Source organism: Falco biarmicus, chromosome 15, assembly GCF_023638135.1.
Source record: "Falco biarmicus isolate bFalBia1 chromosome 15, bFalBia1.pri, whole genome shotgun sequence".
NCBI classification, from domain to species: Eukaryota; Metazoa; Chordata; class Aves; order Falconiformes; family Falconidae; genus Falco; species Falco biarmicus.
Genome location: NC_079302.1, coordinates 4954082 through 4975561, shown reverse-complemented (window position 1 = coordinate 4975561; position 21480 = coordinate 4954082). Strand labels below are relative to the sequence as shown.

General features: G+C 39.0%; 1 long non-coding RNA gene across 1 annotated transcript; it reads left to right on the top strand.

The window, feature by feature from the left end:
- The first annotated feature begins 4 nt into the window (after window positions 1-4).
- LOC130159363 (uncharacterized) lies at window positions 5-11412 on the top strand. Its single transcript, XR_008825718.1, has 3 exons — window positions 5-197; window positions 4024-4184; window positions 9274-11412. It is a non-coding gene; the product is annotated as an uncharacterized LOC130159363 (long non-coding RNA).
- The last annotated feature ends 10068 nt before the right edge of the window (window positions 11413-21480 follow it).

The following is a 21480-nucleotide window of genomic DNA, read 5'->3' as shown; positions in this document are numbered from 1 at the left end:
CCAAAGCCCCGTCTCCCGGCCGCCAGCTCCCCTCCACCCGCCCCCGTGGTGTGGGGGCGTCCCTCGGCAGCGTGCGGGGCCGCGCACACCTGCCAAGATGCCCGTGGCGGTGGGGCCTGGGCCCCCGGGGCCGTCGGCCTGTTCCCCTGCCGCCCCCTCACAGCGCTGCTGGCCCCACTGGCAGCGGGGCCTGAAAAGTAAGGCGCTGGGGGGGGTCCCCGCGTGTGCTAACGCCGAGTGGGAGGCGAAGTCTCGTATGAAAAGAGCACTGGCACAGGTGTACGGGAAAGGGAGGCGTTAAAAAAACACACCCCACCATCCCCCGAACCATAAGGTTACATGTAATCTCCCATTTAGGATGAGAGCTTTCCTCACACAGTGCTACAATAGTTTTGCTCAGGCTCTTAAGAACTTTGCAACTTGGGGAGATACATTACACATGTTATTTTTCTAGACTGAAAAACGGTACTGTCTGAAGAGGCCATCTCCCTTTTTATCATTTTCATTTAAGCACTTAAGCCTGGCCAGCAAACATTTGCAGGTAATCTGGCTTCAGAAGGGGGCTCACTGTGGGAAGGGCAGCATTAGGGATTAGCACTGGAAGTCAGGAACATTACGTAAGTGGATTGATGATTAAAGAGGAGAAATTATTGTGGCATATTGGCTTCATGAAAGAAAGCACAAATAACAAAGTTGCATGCAATAGATTAAATTCCTGTCTACCACAGATTAGTGACATGGTCTTTAAGATACTATAAAGCTCCATAGACTGGATTTTTTGTGGTGGCGATGGAAGCAGGATAAGCGTTTACTAAGTGTAATTTTAGAGGGTTTTTAGACCAAAACTCATTAGTTGTTTTTGTTTGTGAAGCGAGCCAATGTTTACACGGCTTGGTTATTGTGTACTGAGATAAGACACCATGAAGAGGGGTTCCAAAGATTGTTTATCAATATGGTGATAGGCACTTTATATATTAATATTTAAAAATACATTGAATATGAATTTGTAAGCGAGGAACATTCCCCATTAGCAGTAGATGATTCTCACATGTCTCATTTCACCTGAAAGCCAATTCAATGCACCGAGATACTCTTGCTTTATCCCATAACTGATAACAAATGTGAGATGCAGGGCGTTTGCATTACTAATCTGCCTTTTGGAGCACTGCAGTAGTAATAAAAATACTTAGTGCTAGTTTGGGGAAATTTTGTTGTCTCTTTAAAAGTAAATATGGCTTCTAGTTCTGAAATATGTTATGAAATTAACTCCCATTTATTTGTTTGATGTGTTTATGAAAGGCAGTTGGTTTTATGACCCCTGTCTTGAATCAGATAAACTGTTGTTTTGAAAATGTTGTATATCTGGTCTCTTGATGCAGATCTCTCAGAGCTCTGAATGCTGGTGGGATCACACGACACACAAGCTGTGGCTGCTGATGGCCACTCCAGACCCCAAAGGATGCAGCATAGCAGTGTCTGTCTGGGGACTGTATCTTCCCCAGTACACTTTTGAACATAGGACTGTACGGGGAAATAACATGGGGCTCACTGACATGGACTCTTTTCTGTGTGCACCACGTGTTGCTCAGGCAGACAATTGTAGCTTTCTGCAGTGAGTCCAGCAGATGCAAACACAGCAGGGAGAGGTCTGACATGTGGGTTCGCACCTTCTCGCCGCGAGCTGAGTGATCTTTATTCAATTATGTGTTCTGGTAAACTAAGTTGCTGTGTCCTGGTATCTTGTTTGTATTTGCTGCTCTCGGGTAGTGCAGAGAAGGGAGGAGCTTTCAGAAACTGCTTGATGTGTCAAGCTGTTGGAGGCCATTTCGGTCTTTTCTAGCCTCCTGGCCAGGGTGTCAAGGCTACAGCCCATAGGCCAGATGCCTGCCAGGAGAAGACATATGGTCCAAAGCCTCCTCCCTGCAGCAATCCTCCAGCTGTCAGCGGGTGGAAAATGCACATTTTTTTATTGGTTCTCCATCATTTAACAAGAAAAAATTACGGGTTGGCCTGATTCTCCAGCTTTTTTTCTTGTAAATGGTTTTGTTGCAGCTTGACACTACTGATTTGACTCCACACTTTGTGACCATACTGTTACCAGTTGTGGCAAGTTCAAATAAGCCACTTCAGAGATTCAGCTGGTGCCCTTTCTCAAACATCCCAATACCGCCTTCCATTGTAAGGTATGGATAAGCCCTAGATGGTTTTGATATCACTTAAAATCTGTGTCCACTAAGCTGCTGTAACAGTCCTTGTGATGCAGGGAGTCAGATCTGACTAACAAAATGATTCCTCAGGCCATTAAGGTTTTTAATAAGTGTCAGCTTGTTCTTATAACTTCAGGATTTTTTTTCATGTCAGGATAAAACATTTTAATTTGTCTCCTAGCATGGCATAGTTAAACAATGGCTGAAAATTTGCAGGGTTTTGTCTTCTTTTTGAGACTGGACTGAAAGAAAATGCTATGCAAGGAGGACTGGTAGGATTAATCATCCTTTCACAGTAATGTTCAGAGATTACTAAAATGAATTGAACTGGAGAAGGCTGAATTCTCTTGCTAGCTTTTTACTGACAAAGTCTTAATTTAAAGTATACAGAGAATAAGGACCATTACAATTTACAAAAAGCCTGTTGTTTTCCTTAAAATCAAGGGAAATTTACAAAAATAAAGTTAAAACCAGTTAATGAAACTCCTCTGAAATGCAGAGATATGTAGTTCCAGTGCAGAATGATTTGACATCATGTAGCAGTAAGTCATGGTCAGGCTTTGGGCAAAAGCAGGCACATTTTCAGTTTTCCAGAGGACTCAAAATGAACTTCGCCTTTGTGGAAACATGACAGAGGCTTCTGGTACTGGTGTCTCTAGGTTGGAATCAGTTCCTGTTTCCTTCAGTGACATAGGATTAGAGCACAACAACTTGAAAAAAGTCTTTTAATGTAACAGCTTTTTTTTTGGGCTAGTTAATGCCAGAATCACCTCAAGTAGTTAATGCTGCAGAATTAATTGTATATTTGTTGTTAGGTCTTCTTTCCAGTAATCATAACACAGGGATTGGGAGGCATCTAATAAAATATAAGTTTAAAAAGGCAGAATAAAATTTCCCAAAGGCAACTTTTGCAAAGACAGTTGTTTTTGCAAAAGACCCTGTTCTTACCAGAACCACTGTTGTTGAATCTATAATGACCTCAAAGAGTTGTGGTCCTATATTTACATTTATTTTTAATAGCAGCTCTTCCAGAGGACCTTGTTCTTGGTAGATCTCTGGTGCATTAGCTCAGTGGTAAGAGTTTAGAAAAGGTGTTATTACGTCTGTGTATTCTGTGAGGCAGTAAATGGTAACTATACTTTAATTGCTTTGACTATCAGATCTTATTTGGGCTCCCTGATGACTTTCAGGTAATTGTGGTAGTTCTGAGTATTATTTGTACAATGGCTGTGTACTCGAATTGTTGCAGCTGTTCTTGCCTGCTCCTTCATTTGAGTGTGCTGCCATTATGGATCTTCACATACTCAGCACGTAAAATCACAAATAGATTTTTTTGTTCAAGCCAAAGACTTATGATGAAATCTTGAGAATGAAATTTTAATATCTCAATTGCAACCTCAGTTGCAAATGATTGAGAAAATATAAAAAATAGTACTCATTTATTACTTCGAGAGGAACAACATTCCTTAGACACTGTCAAATATGCACAAGGACAGATCATATTAAAAAAGGAACTGTGCTTAGAAAAACAACTGTCAAGGGAAAAGTAAATGTTCAGTATCATGACTCATGTGAATATTTAACTGGATAAAGCATAAATTACAGAAACAGCAAACCAGGTCTAGAATAAATGTGAAAATTATTTATATTAAAACAGAAACAATTTATTGTGCTTTTTTCAGATTATTCTCAGCGACTAAACCAAATAGCTTTTGTATGAGTAGTTCTCACATGAAGTTAACTCTTGTTGCAAAATAAATTAATTTTTACAGTAGTTGTTCCCCTCTGGTAATTTATCCTATATTTGCATTTTCAGTCTTTGATTAGCTTGCTGTTTCCTGCCATCAGAACTAATCAAGGAGTACTTCCCTGGGTGCTTCAGATCTTTTGGGCCACATGATGGAAGAGAAGGACAAGCAGGGATTCGTTAAGACTAGATTTCATTTTAGGAGGCTGGACCAGGGGAAGATGAGCAAGGTAAGCGATGGAGATATGAGGGATATTATCATATTTCATAAATTACCATTTCACTGCCTCCTTCTTCCTCACTCTTCCACTTCATTCTTGTACACAGACACTTCAGAATGTTAATTCCTCAGCATTGCTGCTAAAGCCTCTGTCACTGAGAGAAGAAAAGCTTTTGCGATCTATCCTTTTCCAAAAGGAAAAGCCTGCTGATGGTCAATGACCACAAAGCCAAAAGCCCTTTCCAAAAGACCTGCTGAGGTGCTGGAAGGAGAAGGATGTTACACTGTTCTTTCTTTGGATTTGCAAAGCTTTCAGCAGCAGAAAGCAATCAGAAACAATGCCAAAGCATGACAATGCATGGCAATATCAGTGGCCTAATAATATACGCTTTGTAGTTCATGGTAATGTATGGCATTGCTTATTGGCATCTCTAGGGCCAGGGCAAGAGGAACTGTGCTCAGGGAACAACCTATAAGAGGACAATGAAAAGGTTATAAGATTATACTGGGTTACTTTTAGTGGAACCAATAGTTCTGTAAGGAAAAGGGTAAGTCATACTTACAAACCCAGACATTTTACTAACAGAAAAGTTGACTAAATATAGATACTCATTCTTGACAGGTGAGCCTTAAAAGAAACTATTCAGATGTGATTTGCTTCATACAGCCATCTGTCCTCTGATAGATTCAGTCTCTGGAGATGTTGGTCAAAGAATCCATGATTAGCACACGTATGAAAACATACACATGATCTACTTGATTAGCATTTTTACAATTCATTTGGTAGAAGTCCATTAAATGTAATAGTTAAATTCACCAAGAGAAATGTATGATTGTACGAGAGCAAGAAAGTGTAACTTTATAAAGCTGTTTGAATTTTGGTATTTGGGGGTACTTGGGAATACGGGGACATCTTAAACTGAGCATGAGAAAAGACTGCAGATGGGAGGGGTAAGGAAGGATGGACCTCAGAAAGAGACTTGACATTAACATTGCACCTTACAGTTCTAACTCTGACTTGATAAAATTTTCATGAGGACCATTGAATCCAAAATCCCATTATTTCTGATGGGCATCTGTACAGGACAGAAAAATTGGGCTGTGGAATTGTTACAATTGAGTGCCAAAGGATCAGGAGGAATTCCTATTGAAAAGAGAAAGTCTTCATTAGTGTGAAGTTGTCTGAGCTGCTCCTGCCTCTGCTACCGCAGCTAAGGTGGTATGAGAAGAAAAGAAAGGGCCGTACTCTGCTAACAGTTTTTTATGCACAATAACTAAATGTTCCCTTATTTTATTTCTGGCCATCTTCTGGATGATCGGTTAAGTTTAGGTATATCTTACTTTTTGAATGTTAACAATAAGAATTAGCTGAGAATGTAAAGAATGACATTTCCTTGAATATTTTGTGAAGAATTCATTGGCATTTCTCTGCTTTGAATAGACAAAGCTGGATGTATTTAATTATAGGTATTTAATGTGTGGAGAAGAATAGGTAATTATTCTCAGTGTCTGTTTCACTAAGATTTTTTTCCCTCTGTTAATGAGATAAGAATAGTTTGGCAAATCAATCATGAATTTACAACTACATATCCTAGACTAAAATTAAGGACAGGAGAAGTCTTTCCTTATTGAAATTTGAAATGTTTCCTTCCAATTCCAACTCTATAAGGCCAGGAGAAAAGAATCATTTGTAAATGGACAGAGGTGCCACCTAGAAAATAAACAGGCAAGTGTGGAAGCCAGCAGGAAAGCCAAACCAGAAAAGGGGATGTTTGTGCATCCACTCTGAATAATGGGTTAATTATAAAGGCTTTGCAGAATGTGTAAATCTATAACACTGGACATGTTGGGGCAGTGATAGCCAGTTCCTACTCTGGCTGCATCTGGTGTTAAATTCCTGTTGATTCTGGCACAATCACAATTTAGGTCAGTGCTGAGCTCTTGTGCAAAGTCCACCCGCTGAGGAATGAATAAAGCCAGCATTTGTTTGTTCAGTACCATGATAGGAAAGGAAAGGTTTTCTGACTGCAATATCCAGGCAAATATGGGTCTACATTTCACATCCCAAATTACTCATTAGAATGACTTCTTCATTTTCTGCCCAAACTGTGCAGCAGTGCTCTCATCACATGGAAATCTGCAGTTGTCTCATCTGTTGTACATAGACTATGATCTTCCCCTGTTTGCAACATTAATATATCTGGTTAGTGTACACTTCTTTAAATGTTAACAACCTTAAAATAATGCTTGCAGTTCCCTGTATTTGTCCATGTGCTAGAAGAATTTTTGACGATGGGCAACAAAAAAGAATTCCTCCGTGTTCATCGTCCTTTTCCTAATTTTGAGCCATGTTGTTAGCAATTCAGCATGATGCATAAGCAATAAATACTATTCTGTGTCTCATATCTAGACAGCTGGTTCCCCAGATTTTGTGCAGAACTGTTTTACAACCTGCTTGCTTGGCATAGAGCAGTTCCCTGCTAAATTACTCACTTTATTCTCTGGCCAACAGACTGGATGCTTGTGACATGTCAAGTGAAATTCAATCACTACATCTGATGTAAACAAACTCCCAAGACTTGTCTCTTTGAGGAGCAGAGCTTTTGATAATGTGATTGTCTTCTCCCAGTCTGTCCTTAGCACTCCCAAGGGAGGCATTAATAAAGTGAAGGCAAGATCCTTGTCATTTAATGGTAGTGCATTCCCTACCCTTAGGCCAGCTTAGATCAGGTGAGAATGAGTAGGAATCAGAAAAGAGAAAGGCAGTTTGCTCACAAGAATCCACACCAGAAACCACTGGAGTGAAAGGGGTCTCTCCAGTAACCCTGGTGGGATTTGTGGCTCACACGGATCCCTTTCAACAGATAGTGGGGCAGAAAGACACAATGCATTTGTGGAAATGAGCATCCTTTTTTTTTTTTTTTTTTTTTTTTTTTTGTAAAACATTTCTTGTTTGGGGGCAATCACATAGGTTCTGGAGTCTGACTTTGGATTTTTGAGTCTTCACGCTGCTAGCACTAGACACTGACTATATCAGTTGCCTCAGCAACAGAGACTGATTTATTTTTTCAACTCTACAGTCAGGGCTTGAGGAATAGGGTAGAGTGTAAAAGACAGGTGTACTTCTGCTGCCCCTGTCACAGAAAGGGAAGATTGGGTGTTTAAAAAATGGCAAAATGGTACTGTAAAATTTAAGCCTTGAGATTTAGATTTTCTCAAGTTGTTAATGTGTCATGGAAGCCACATATGTATCATTTGTTCTACCACACAGCAAAAACTGATAGAACAAAGGATATTTGATATATTTTTCGTCTAATACTGGGGAAACCCCATCCTTTGTTTTAATCCTTTCCCAGCCTCAGTAAAAGCTTGAAGTGTATTCAGTAGGAAAAAAAAAAAAAAGTAGAAGAAAATTGTTATCTTAGACAAACAGAAATACCACTAGTGAAAAATAAGTACTTCTTCAAGCACATCATAACTGGCACTATGAAGTGCTTCAAAGAAAAAAAAGAAACTGCTTTAATTGTAGGCAATATCTCATATCAGCACAACATTCCTAGATCGTCTCTTTCTTGAGCCCCTTCCTTTTATCTGCAGGGGGAATGGAAACTTTTCACCATTTTCCTGAGCCTGACTGTGACAATCCACGTACTGGATCAGACAATGGAGGAGGGTTTGTAGGAAAGATTGCAGCTGGCAGACTGGTTCCCTTTAAAGGCACTCCTTTGAGAACATGAGAATATGCATCCCCCTGTTGCCACGCAACAGTCAGACAGAACCCTGGGTACCAGACACAGCTCATCCATCATGTCATGGTTCCAATGTCCTTTTCAAACATGGCTACCAGAAGTGTACACAGTCTTCCAGTCTCTGCCTCAGCTGTGCTGTAAAATAATTTTTTTAATCCTACTTACTAGTCCTGCATGATTACATTTAAATACTGTCAGTGCAGGGAAAGCTGTTAATGCATGGCTGTGAAAATATGTCCACTGATCCATATTTCTTCTGGTTTTGTTTCTAAGTAAGCATTTCCTATGGGAAGCTGTGTCTCCAGCTCCTCACTCTGGATTCAGTTTGTTCTATCTGTGGCACAGTGCTAAGAACATGCTACAGAGCTAATTCATTGCCAGATATGATGAAGACCAGGTTTTAACGTCTTCCTCTCTTTCCCCCTTATATTGGTAATATGAGTGGCTAATACTGAAAAGAACTAGATCTTTCTCTATGTTGTTATAAACTGTATAAAATGTTCAGTGCATTTTATAAATGAGAGTTACACTTGTCTGCATGTGAGAGAACATATTTGTCCTTGGGTCTCAAAACACTGCCTATTTTTAGACTGCACTGATAGTACATGATTATTTTCAGTTCTTAGATGCAATACATTTCCATACATTTCCTTTGATATTCAATATTGAGTGCTCACTTATGCATTAAAATGCATAACAATATACAATATCAAGCTATAAAAGTGTATGCAGGACTACTGCTGGAATCTGTGGCATGAATATCATTTCATCTAGCTCAGTGCAAACATGTGAAGCCTATGCCAAGAAGAAGGTTGTTGAAAGGATCACATAATCATAGCCCATGTGGATGAAACAACCAGCAAGTTTAAGAAGGAATGAAATTAAACTCTTAACAACACCCTAATTGCATGGCAGTAAAATTCAACACTTATAATTCTGATTACATTATTTTAGAAATGCTTTTACTATATCTTAAGCTGTAGAAGAAATCCTTTAGAAGTATAACCTGAAAAGGACACAAAGAGGTCACCTTTCACTTCCCTGCTCCAAGGCTACATGGGCTGAAAAACTTGAAGCAATGTGTTCTTTCAAAAATTGTATGTGTATGCATGACTGCCAAGGGAAGAGTTAAAGTTACATACTGTAAGTTTCTTACTTTTAGATGTCAAGATACATAACTTGAGCAGGGTCAGTAATGCATAGGCATATAAGAAAAAGATGGAAGGTGAGGGAGTCACATTTTGAAAATAAATCAGAACTGGAAAACAATCCTAGAAACAATGTGATAAATACTTGTGAATCAATACTTGTCAACGTGTTATTCATGCATATTGTGATTTCATTTTTCAGCCAGCCATGAATGAAACTTCATCTAAATCTAGTGGTTATTTTCCTGCACTTTCCATAACCAGACTGTTGCTATTAAACTAGTGCAGAGTTAATAATCTATGCTGGCTGGTTTAGTTATCATTTCTGTTCAGAAGTACCACCACAAGATGAACGAGCTGCCTGGAAGTCTACCACAAGAAGCACTAACTAGAGGAAAAGTTATTCCAGCAGGGGGAGATCGTGACCACCGACTCGTTGACCAGAGACTCAAGAAACCCCCAGACCCCAAAAGTTGAGACTGAGCATGCAAAGTAATTAACATGAGAAGCAAAAGAATTTCTGGACAATAGGAAACTGAGTATTAAGTAATGAAGGAATTATGCAACTTGTAACCAATGAATGCGGAAGTCTTTGCTTGCTGAACTGTATAAATATTGTGAAGTTTTGACAACTGGTGAGCTAGGCATTTGTGGGTAACCACCTAGCTCCCTGCTTTGCGCAAACTAGAACAAAGGAATAGAAATACCTCGACTTGGTGTGTGAATTAGCGCTGTGCACCGGATAATGAATCCGCCTGCAGGACAACACTTCTGTGGGAAGCAAACTTCCATCGCTTTGGGCCTTAGGCAGCACAGCTAAATCTAACAGGATGAAAGCTTCACAAAGCAAGAGAAGAATAGGTCACCAGGTTGTGCTTCTGACCTGCTGTTCAGTTTCTGTTCTGCTTGCAGAGTTGCATATCTATGGACTACTGTTATGCAGGACAGTTTGCAAGATAATATATTGATAAACCATGAAATCAAGTTACTGATAACATCCAGGGTGTGTTTGGAAATGCCAAAGGTTCAGAGGATCTTCAGGTATAAGAAAAGATGGACTGGTGAGATTTATTTGGGGTTTTTTTAATTGGCATTTCTTATAAGCCCAGTGTCCACTGTGTTCAGTAATTCAATTCTATGGCCATAGGAAAATGGGGCCTTTTGGCTGGGCTGTGGATGAGGCAAGTGCTGGTGGTTTGGCTGGATTTGGAAAGGAGAAGGAAGAGGAAAAGCTCTTCTTTCATCTTTTAAATCAAAGCTAATGGCAGCAGTTGATTTCATCAGGAAACGACTGCTACTACCAGGAGGAACTCTAGGGACATTCCTTCCCACGAGTTCCTTTGCTCTAGAAGGATGAAGGAGTTCCTTCATTTCACAAAATTTCTTGCATTTAATTTTCAGCTCTGCCTTCATTTATTCAGAGTGGAGAATACTGAATGGCTATCCCTGCTGTTCCATATCGCAGTAATGCTGCTTCCTTTGGCTGCATAGGAACACGTAAGATCACTTGAGCCCTGCCTGTCACTGTCTGGGGCAGAACTGAGGCAAGGAGCTGCCCAGGTGGATGTTGATGCTGGTTTATGCTTGCAGCAGAGTCCCCCTCTTGGCAGAGATTTTTAGTGCTTTGTCAAGCTGTCTGCCTGCATCAGTGAATTGCTTGTTACAAAGTCATATCAGAGTGTTTAAAGATTGCAATGCACCTGTTAATTTGGTTCGTTGAATTGATTAGGCGAGCTCAGTCGTGCTGGGGTAACACAAAAGCATTCTTACAGCGTACCTGCAGCATGCCAGCCTGCCAAAGGCAAGGGTAATCAATCAGTGTGTTGCCACCACAATTAATGTAGTCTGAGATAGAGTTTGACTTGAAAGATGAAGGGGAAATTAAGCGTAACACAGTGATAATAGAGTGATCAATGCCGCTTGCTGGAGACTTAGCATGTGCACTGAAAAGGAAGATATTTCAATGATAGCCACAGATGTGTAAACGAGGTGGTAAGTCTTACCTGAAATACAAAGCTAAATAGAAGTGACTGGTATGGGAGAGTTAACATCGGTGCTTTACTAACAAAGCAAGAAAAAAAAGAAGCATGATGTCCCAAACTTTCTCTTTCAAGAAAGCATAAATAGTTCTGGTGGTTGTCATGAAATTCCTTTTTCTCAGTATTTGAATCACGGTTCTGTTTATGAGAGAAAACATTGTGTGTAAAGAAGGAGTTAGTGGAGAAGTCATTTTCTTCTAGCACTTGAGTAGCCTGGGTTGTGAACCAGAATTCTGTTGTCATATAAACTCTTTTTTGTTATTAAAAGACAGCTTTCAATGGCAATAAAGTCATCAGTTTGGAACAAATTTTTTCTCTTCAATGGGGTATTCTGTAGAAGGAGCCTTCATTCAATAGCAGAATTTGTGCTGCGTATCACAGGCCTCAGATTCATCTACCGTGAAACCTTTTGGTCACCAGAGTGTTCCTGAAGACTGATCTGGGAAGGAATACTTTTGTGTCTTGCCCTGGGAATCCTTTGCAGTCAATAGGGTTGGTCTCTGTAGCAGGCATGTTTACAAATTTCTTTCTGTGTAATGCCATTTTGAATATTTTATTATTTTAATAGTTCCCATGAGGGAAAAGAGACTTCTGAATGTCTGATTGCTTATAGGATCTAGCATTTAGTATTTATTGTACATGCTTTTATTGATGGTTGTTGCTAAATAGATAACCTCATCCTTGTGTGTTCCAGTGCTTTTATAGAATGTCAAGTTCTCAGGAAATCATTAAGGAATTCATTAGGGATTTTCATCTATTTCCCATCCTTTGATGCATGTAAGAGTTTCAGTGTCACTCCAACTACATTATTTTCAGCATTCTGACTTGCTGCAAACACTAAGGGATGGATTTCCACACCCTGGCCTTTTTTCACAGCCATCGAAGTCCTTATTCAGAGCATCTAATCCACTCTCTGAAATGTTCATAGCTACTTTCCTCAATAGTATTAGATGATGAACCAGATAATGGGATTGCCTTATCCCAATCACATGCTTTAAAATATCTAGCAGGGTCAAAATTTCATTATTTCAATCTTCCATTGACCATGGTATGAACTCTTCCAATTCACTGTGGCCTTTCTACAAAATTACATTACCTAGAAGTGGCTTGTATGAAATCTTTGTTTAATATCCTCAAATAGTCAGTTGCTTTTTTCTACAAGATTTTGTTCTAAAATTCTTTTTCCGTGTGTTAAACTTGTATTTCTTGGCATTACTATCCATTCAAAGGCCGTGCTGTTTGCCTTTGTTTTTCATTTAATGTTAACCTCAGGTTAAACCCATTCACATGTCAATTGCCACTTGGCTGTAAATCTGTATAGGTACAATGTATAGAACTTTTAATTAATTGAATAGATAGCCACAGTGAATCATAGAAGTCTAATCCAGAATGACTGTATTAGTGTGACCACCACCTGAGCAATTCTATTTATGGTTTAGATGATGACAATCATTGCATCATTGTTGGTGCTCTGAAACAGGAAGTTTTGAAGCAAACAGGAAAGAATTAAATTGATATTTGGGGAGTCATTTGAATATAGAGGCAAATCACCAGTTTCAGAGATCATTTGAATTTTAAAAGCCTTGGATGAATAGAAATTTTTCAGTACACTGCAGTGTATTAGGTATTCAGAGAGAAATTCAGCCTTGAGCAAGGGGTTGTCATGAAGCTCTGCTCCATCAGTGTCCTTCTTAGGTTCTATTTTCAACCCACTGTGAGTAAATTTTAGTCTCCCAGTATATGACTGCATAGTTCTTGAAATTCATTGCTTTCAAAATCAGTATTGTTGGGGGTTTTCTTCTTTTGTGGAATTTTTTTTTTTTGGTTTGGTTTGTTTTTTTTTTTTAAGTATATACATTTTCAATCTGGATGCAACCTAAGCCAAAACCCTGGAGTGTTTTCACCAGACCTGGATTTGTCCAAGCACATTATTTTATATCTGAATTTAGGTATTTGTATAAAAGATATTAGACTTGAGCTTTAGAGCTTTATGTACATTTGGATCCTATTTTTTTGGGGACATCACACTGTTCCTAAACCTTTGTTGTCTTCCTTCCAGGATGTTTCAATTGAGCCAGTGCCAGTGCAGAGCAAGATCTGTTGTCATGATCAGCATGATCTTTTCGATCTTGCTTGCACCAGGTGATAGGTTGTAAGTGCAAGTAGAAGTGAAACTCCCTGCCGCACAGAGACAAGTAGTTCATTTTCTCTCCCACAAGGATCGTGTCAATGTGCCTTGCATCAACGGAGGTATTCAATCTCTTGCGTTTGTGCAGGATGTGAGTTCCATACCTCTAATTTTTAGCATAGCTCCCCCTCTTGAAGCATCGGTGGTAGGTAATACAAATCTCACAGAACTGGTCTAACAATTCCGTATCTTTGAAATGAGCAAGAAATAAGGTACAGCAGGAATCTGTTTTAAATCTAATGCTTTAACTGAGCTGAGTCCTGGAAGAATTAGCCTGGTGATTATGGGAGACTACAGCTAAGTGTCTTTTTAGATCAGGTAATTGGAAATTAAATCCCTTTTCCTTATCTAGTTAGTACAGCCTATTATTCTGAGTTTATGGCTCAGGTTGCTATCTGATGTTTAAAACATAGCATTTCCCAGAGCGTCCTGATGAGTTTAATGTAATTTGAGACTCTTTCATTCTTGAATGTTACAATTGCAATGGTATTAGGAAGCAGAGTGGTTAAAACGAGTTTCCATTGCTAAAAGAGATACTGGTAGATAATTCAGAAGTTCTCAGAAGAGAAAAAATTTTAAAAGACTAGAAAGCTGAAAATAATCCATATTGAAAGACTCCCTGCTGTCCAGAGCAAGCATGGACTCCAGCTTCTTCAAGCTGCAGTTCCCTTTGCTTTCGGATAATATGCCAGATGTAGCCTGAATGTCTCCCAGATCAAGTGTTGCTTGATGAGAATGGGTTAGGGAAAAGAAATGTGGTGAGAGCTTTGCCACATTCTGCTCTGTGCAGCTCACCCTGCCTGCCAGGCAAACAGGCAGCAGAGCTATTATCATTCAAATACCAATGAGATGTGTGATTTAGGTTTTTCAGGTCTCTGCTTTTTATCCTCTCATAATAGAAATCATTAGGGATCCGCTGAAATATTCCATTTATCACAGTGAATTTAGATGACTGGTGACATTAAGTGCTGCTATGGGTCTGGGTCATGATTACTGCCAAGCAGAGTCCCGTTCTGGCTCAGTGAGTATGCATTAACTCAGATAGCTAGATTATTATCCGTCATGGCTGTTGAGTAAAGCACAGTTTTTCTAGCAACAGGGTGGGCCAGAAAATGTCCAAGAGAAGTGTCTGCCTCTTGTATCTGAGGATTAATTCAGGATCAAGTCTTCATGTGTTTGCTTTGGTAAATCAAAAGTGTTTGAGTTAATTCAGCCTTTCCAAATTGCACTTTTCTGCTTCTGCATGCTGACTGAGGCCAACTCCTATTTATGCACTGGAGGAGAGTTATTACCTATGTGCCTAAGGAAAGGAAAGGAAGAGCCAGGCTAGACAGCGATGAGGTTACAAGGAAATTACACTTCCAACGACAAACATACAGAATTATCACATACCATTAAGTGTTTTTCTCTTCTGTCACACAGTTTATGTCCAGTCTGTCACGGCAATCTTGCTCTGTAACTTGAGTGAATCTCAGCCTTTGACTTCCATCCTCTCCAGACAGGTTTTTAACTTGATAGCCAAAAAATCAGGTAGCTTACAACATAAATTCACTGTCTCAAGTTCCAAACACTGGCTTTAAAAATTGCTCTTTCATTATGTAAAATAAAGTAATTCATATCCATTGACAGTAGATACAATGCTTAGTGCACACTGGCTTGACCTATTTGATAGTTTGAAACTAGCTGCCTTCCAAATGTGCAAGTGCTTGCCCTGCTGCATGTTCCTTGTGTCTATAAGCACTAGCCTCATCTTCCAGAATGAAATAGGTTGGTTTTGAATTCTGAGTTCAGTTATTTTAATCTGGAATGAAATGCATGGATAGAAGGAGTTCATTTGTTTGTCTTGCTGGTAAACTTCAGGCTTCTGTTATTGTAAGATTGTTTATCAGAAATAATAAATTCATGCACTTTTTTCCTCTGAAACACTGACAAGGTATAATTATATTATGATTTATTTTACAACCTGAAGACCAGAACCTGAAATATTTGCTCAGGCAAAATTAGAATTCAAGGAGAGTAATCAGTCATCCACAACTAGGGAACTGTAATTCTTTCTGTGTCCATTTAGTAGACTGAGTACAGAATAACCCTGTTAGGACCTGTGGCAAATGCAAAGAATAAAAGTCAGGTGCCTTGATTTCTAATGCCCTTGCACTCTGAGTCTTATTAATGTACCTTGCCCTGAGTAACAATCATAAACAGTAATTCAACCTTTCTAATACCAAGGATAGAAGGTAGTACTGGAAATGATGATTTGGGACCCCAATTACCTAGCTAAATGGGAACACTGGACAAGGCATCCTCCAACTTTACCATTTCTTTCCATGTGGATATGGCGTATTAGTGGGGTTTCTCACTGGTCAGATCTACTCCAAAAGCTACCAGTCGTGTAAGGTTGTGTTTGGGTTTCAAGGGAGGGATGGTTACTGGGGTTTGCCCATGATATTCTCCTCTTCTCCAGGCTATACTAGGCATTTCTTATGGGTAGCTGTCCTACTGTGTGTTTTGAGATCCCAACCAGTCACTACAACTATGGATGTAAACAAAAAAATCTTATGGCATTTAACTCTATGGAGACACAAAAATAGATTACAAATCAGCAATATTTTCAAGGTAAAAAGCTGCCCACCAAGGGACTGTTAACGTGTAGGGAAACAAGCTGATTTGAGAAATAACAATTAATATGTCCCTGAAAAAATTATCCCTATTTTCAAGCCTGAATTTTCAGGTAACTGTAAACCAGCATGTAAAAATTATTTTTCAAGTCTAATTTAATATTTAGTCATAAGATCATAAAACTACCCAGATTCTGCATTCTTTTAATTTCCAACTGTCTCAGGAAAACCAAGAATTGTTACCATAACTTTAAGTCTTGATGTGTGTTTCGTTAACAAGAAACTTTGTTACATCACTCCGTAAGTCTTGACATTAACAGTCAATTTTTAAGCTTCTTTGTTCAAGTGAATGCTGAGCCTAGAATAACAAAATATGATGGAGTCGGGGTCAACCAAAATGATTATGCAATGAAAATCTAAGTAACAAAGCAGGCAGGTAACTATACCTGAATCACAGAATGAGGTCAGCTGCTGAGATGTGAGTCATTGCTGTTTAATAATTTCAATAGGTTCCTCAGGTTCGTTTTGTAGCCTGTTAAAAATGAGACATCATTGTGTCATCTCTCTTGTCCCTTAGAAATGAACTGCACAGAGGCAATCTCACACAGCTCATTTAAGAAATTATTAGCTGAATCTGTTAGAAGTTGGCTTTGTTTATTTCAATGGAGGTATGCTGGTTTGTATCAGCTAAGGATATGATGGATATTCCCTTGGATTTTCCACAAATCACTGCAGATGCAATATTTGGGGAATACATACCTGTGAATGTAAATAAAAAATTCTGTGTGATTTTTGAGATGTGTAGAAGGACCCTATGCCCTACCTATTAAGTGTATGTGGGTGCAATCTGCCCAAAACACCTTGGAAATGATGCTGTTCATACCTTTGATTTCAAAGTGGCACATTCACTGAAGTTAGAATGATGCATGTAAAACTGAACGGATCTTCTGCTTCTGATTTTGGGTCTGTTAGGAAAGTTATTTTCCAGTGGGGAAGAAAACCCAGCTTTGCCATTTTATTCAGGCTACAGGAGCTATTAATCCTCTAAAATGGCTGTTTACAAACAGTAAAGTCTGCTGAGTTCTTCCTTACAGCTTTTTTCAGCTGGCCTGCACAGAAATGGTTATAGATGTGCTCATCCCTTACTCTTACAGATGCTGCTCTGGCAAGTGTCACTGCAGCAATGTCCATCAAAAATGTCACTCAAGAGAAACATTTGCCAGATCTGCCTGCCAGCATGACCTAAATCATCTTACTGTGGATCGAATGGATTTTGCCCTTGCCCCCCCGTCTCTAGAAAGTCATTAGGGAGCCATAGAAAAGCTGTTAACTAGCCATGAGTGACTTATAGCAGATGCTAAATATTGTAACACTGATAACAGTTAGTTTTTTTCTGTGAGGTCTGAAACTCTGGAAACTTCATCCTTTACTGAGGAACGATTGCTCTAATTTTGAGGGACTGAATAGAGGAATTCGTGGGAACCGAACAAGCTAGTAAGTGAATATATGAGCTGATTAATAAACATTGAGTACTAGCCCTTGGCCTGGAGTATCCTGAGTTTAAAGCTAGCTCACGATCTCACTTGTTTATGCAATGATGGACCTTGCTGAAACTCTGCATTAGTAGGAGGCTTCCCATGGGCTCACTGAACACTAATTTGGTTCATGTTTCTTGAGAAGAGGTACAAGGCAGCATTAAGTCAGGTACCATAAGTGGGATATGTAGGAGGTGGAGAGCAAAGCAAAATAGAGATAAAAGGAACAAGGACTTTTAAGCTTGTTCTAATTTGCCTAATCCTGTTGAGACAGATGTTTCATGTACTTTATTTCTGATAAGTAGTCTTAACATTCTTCTCCTGCAGATCACTATCTATAACTTGTCAATCTATGCTGAGTTTCAGTCTCAAAGGATAGACAGTTGTGTGCTGCAGGACTGACAAGAAAAATTAAAATTAGTTAATTCAGGAAGTCAAAATTGGTTCTTACATTTTCCTGCATAGTACAACTGAAGGGGATGTGCTGTGCAGACCTAAGACCGCACTCCTGCTGCTGCCAATTACTTAGCAGATCACCGCATCCATGTCAGAACTTCCTTGAAGGTAAAAAGTGCCCATTACCAACTGCTGGGTCCAGACCTTGCCATGGGAAAGACCTGACCCCAGAGCAGATGCACAGGAACTCCCTAGGTGACCTTCCAGCCATCAGAGAGGCACTCCCGCGGAGGTGCCTTTGATCCCAAGGAGAGGAAGCATGAACCGATGCATTGCTGTTAAGATAACTAATTTTAGCAGCTGCATCTGTTTAATTTGGACTCTCAGCAGAACATGACTGCAGAGGGAACCTGGAGGAAAGTACAAGATCACTCAGGTACAAATGCCAAATGTTTCAAAGCTTCACCCTCCCCTGGATAAATCCTCCCAGGAGCCGCATTACTTCTGCTGCTGTCATTCCTGGCCAATCTCCTGCACTTGGATGGGAAGTTTCTTCCAGTGCAGGAGAATATTTAATAGAAGTATACAAGAGATCTACCTAATATGTTCCATTTCTCTGTCATACAGCACAACACTAAATATTTTCCAGAGCTACTGGAGATATTTGCACATTTCAAAGGCTATTTTAGACCATTTTTATAATTTTCTGCATAAGTTGAGTGCTAAAAACTCAGACTTTTTGTTGATACCTACCAAAGATCCCTTAATACTAAAAATCTCTTTAAAATGTCCAGAACCTAAGCCACCTTTGAAAATCTGAAGTATTATATAGGAGGCATATCAGTTGCTCTCTGTTTGTGTCTCATGTTACCAGGAACTGTATCTATCATTGTTATCTTTTACCTGTTTATCAGAGCCCGGAATACCACTGATGCTTCCAATAGAGAACTTATCGAGAGGTGCTGCTGAAAATTTAGTACTTAAATATTAAAGGCAAACCTGATGCAGAATTGTATTAGGAGGTTGGCTCTAAATTCACCGTCTTTCTCATATAAAAAATTAACATTATGTAAATATAATGCTAAATTAAAATTAATCTATTTCATTCTTCTGTTGAAGAATGTGACATTGCTGCCTAGTCAAGAACTGGATATAACCTTTTCCATCAATATGTCAAGAGTACTTCAACAACAATGTAGAAACATTGACAACAATATCAATTGTTTCTACATTTAGAAACAGAGTGCCAGAAAGTAAGACTTGAACATGTATCTATCTGCTTTGGGTTAGATTTACAGGCCATCACAGAAACACAAGAAAAGAATAACAAGACATTGCTTACAACCCAGAATAATTTGATTTCAGGTTTTGCATCCAAAACTCTGATTGTTATTCTTTTTTGAAAATAATTAAAGGTTGGCAGCACTCACAGTTATGTGAAAGTGACAGTCACTTGTAGTACAGGATTTCTGGTAGAACATGACATGTAAAACTGATCTTGTTGTTCACTTAGATGATGGATCCCACAGCTGTTAAGTCAGTGATGAGAACCTGAAATATGCTGTGCTGCGCATTCAGGTTAAACTAAATGTTAACTCTGCCAACAGTTTGCATTAAAATACACACAAATACTTTCCAAAGCATTTTATTTATCAGGGGTTTGCTGAATACCTCTTAAACTTCGCAGCGATCTGATGTGTTGCCTTTTCCAGTTGGGTCAAACTGACCACCAGTGCCTGATTTATAGAAAAAGTCATTATTATTAGTGTAAACTGTCAAGAAAATGAACATTGGTGTTTCCTGTACCCTAATGTTTTGCAACACACAGTTGTTGGAAGCTGCATTCCTCTGGGAGAGATGATGGGAAAGTATTGCTGTTGAGAAAAGCTTTGTCTTACTGAGACAGCAAGGGGAAGCCAGCTTTTGAGAACCTGCAAGCTGTGAATTCTTTCCTGAAAAAGAAACAAAGCATTTTGTCCTACTTTTCTAGAGATTAGCTTTTGTTTAATCTTCCAATCTTCTAGCATACTGAATCACTGACTACTCTAATAACAACATACTAGTTAATCCATATGAAACATGTAGTGATAATTCAGCCTAAGAAACAATTGTTTTCCTGCTGCCAGCTAAAGCTTATGGTAAAATTTCTGCTGTTACAGAAAAAAAAAGAAATGTGGGGTTTTTTTCTCCTCTTTCAGTGAACTCTCTAATCACAGTATTCTCAGTTATTTCAGGCATTCTCATCATAGATAGTCAGTTTTTACTGGTTTTCACTGTATATTCTCTTAGAGCAGACCACAGATCTACCCTTCTGCTTCATCAGCAAATAAGAAAGGAAAACCTGTGAATTAGAGGTGGTGTCTGTGTCTAAAGAACTGACCCAGCTTCACATAAATCGATAATTTTAATTGTCTTAGAAAGAAAACCAGCTGTTTGATAATGAGGAAAACAAATCTGTAAATAGAAAACAATTGCAAAATTACATTCATTTTTTTGTTGATGTGAGAAAAAAATGTTTTTTTAAAAAAGACAGTTTGAGACAAAAATGTCATATCAACAGTTTCTATTAAAGACATTTTAGCGGTATTATGCTAGTTCAAAAGATGTGTATTTGTATATATGTTTATTTTATAGATATATATTTTGTATATATATATTTATATATAGTTCAAAATCTGCCACTTTCTGCTAATTTTCTGCATAAAAATCAACCCAAGAATCCAGGTTCCACAGCAGCAATCATACAAGCTGGCAAAAAGATAACTTTAAATAAATTTTAAATCTACCAGGCCAACAGCAAGATGTCTGATCAGACTGAGATGTATACTTTAAGCTACTTGTCATAGACCTACTGTGCTGCTTCATGCTTAGTCTGTGATTCTTAAATAGCTGAGGGACTTTAGTATATACGTTAATATATAAGGGACAGAGAAGTAGAGAGTTGGGTCTGGGCTGAGCTTTGTAACTTTGTCAGGTGTCAGCTTTGGTTTTCAGCTGGAAAATTTGTGAAAATCTTGTGTGGTGCTCTCCCAGGATTTGAATCGTCACATCAATAACGTAATTAATGATTTTGCACTGTTCTTGAAGTAAGGAAAATGGTTAAATAGTAGTAATGTTAACCTTACTGCGTATTTACTGCTGTCGTGTGGGACGGGAAAATACTGAGTTGGGTGCACGCCACACAACATGCAGGCTTAACTACTTCACAGGCAAGTCAGTAGCACAGTGAAAATCAGTGAGACCTGGCGATGACAAGCTTCAGGCCTACAATTAAAGCCACATTTCAAAATGTTCTTTTATGGCAGTGAGACAACTCTCCTAGTTTGCACATGTTCAGGCCCAGTTCCCTGTGCATGGATTTGCCTTCTTGTCCGCTGTGCTTCATTTTTCTCTTTTTAATTTGCCTCCTTCAGATCTTCCCCCTGACTTACCGACTAGCACAGCCTTCTGAGACATTTTAAAAATAGATGGCTGAAGATAAGAACATTACATAAAAATGTGGAACCAGTAAGACACGTGGAAAATGTTCATAATAAATCACTTTCCCTCCTTTACCTTTTGCATTGACTGTGAACTGTTTGAGCATGAGCAGACATCTTAATTCTCTCTACAGGTGATACACTTGGTATGATACTA